This window comes from Cryptotermes secundus, unplaced genomic scaffold, assembly GCF_002891405.2.
Source record: "Cryptotermes secundus unplaced genomic scaffold, Csec_1.0 scaffold958, whole genome shotgun sequence".
Taxonomy (NCBI): domain Eukaryota; kingdom Metazoa; phylum Arthropoda; class Insecta; order Blattodea; family Kalotermitidae; genus Cryptotermes; species Cryptotermes secundus.
In genome coordinates this window covers 1,097,084-1,097,285 of record NW_019720583.1, presented here as the reverse complement: position 1 = coordinate 1,097,285, position 202 = coordinate 1,097,084, and the positions used below count along the sequence as shown (strand labels likewise).

General features: G+C 39.6%; 1 protein-coding gene across 1 annotated transcript in view; it reads left to right on the top strand.

Annotated features, from left to right (window-relative positions):
• LOC111869835 (tRNA:m(4)X modification enzyme TRM13 homolog) overlaps positions 1-202 on the top strand; it is a 24,781-nt gene that overhangs the window by 19,342 nt on the left and 5,237 nt on the right. The window lies entirely within an intron of this gene.

Genomic DNA, 202 nt, shown 5'->3' with positions numbered 1-202 from the left:
TCCTGAGAGTTATTGTGGGCAAGCTAAAAGCTTAGCTAAACTGGTGTGATCTATTATTTGTACCGTCCTGAGAGTTATATGTGGGCAAGCTAAAGCTTAGCTAAACTGGTGTGATCTATTATTTGTACCGTCCTGAGAGTTATTGTGGGCAAGCTAAAGGTTAGCTAAACACGTGTGATATATTATTTGTACCATCCTGAGA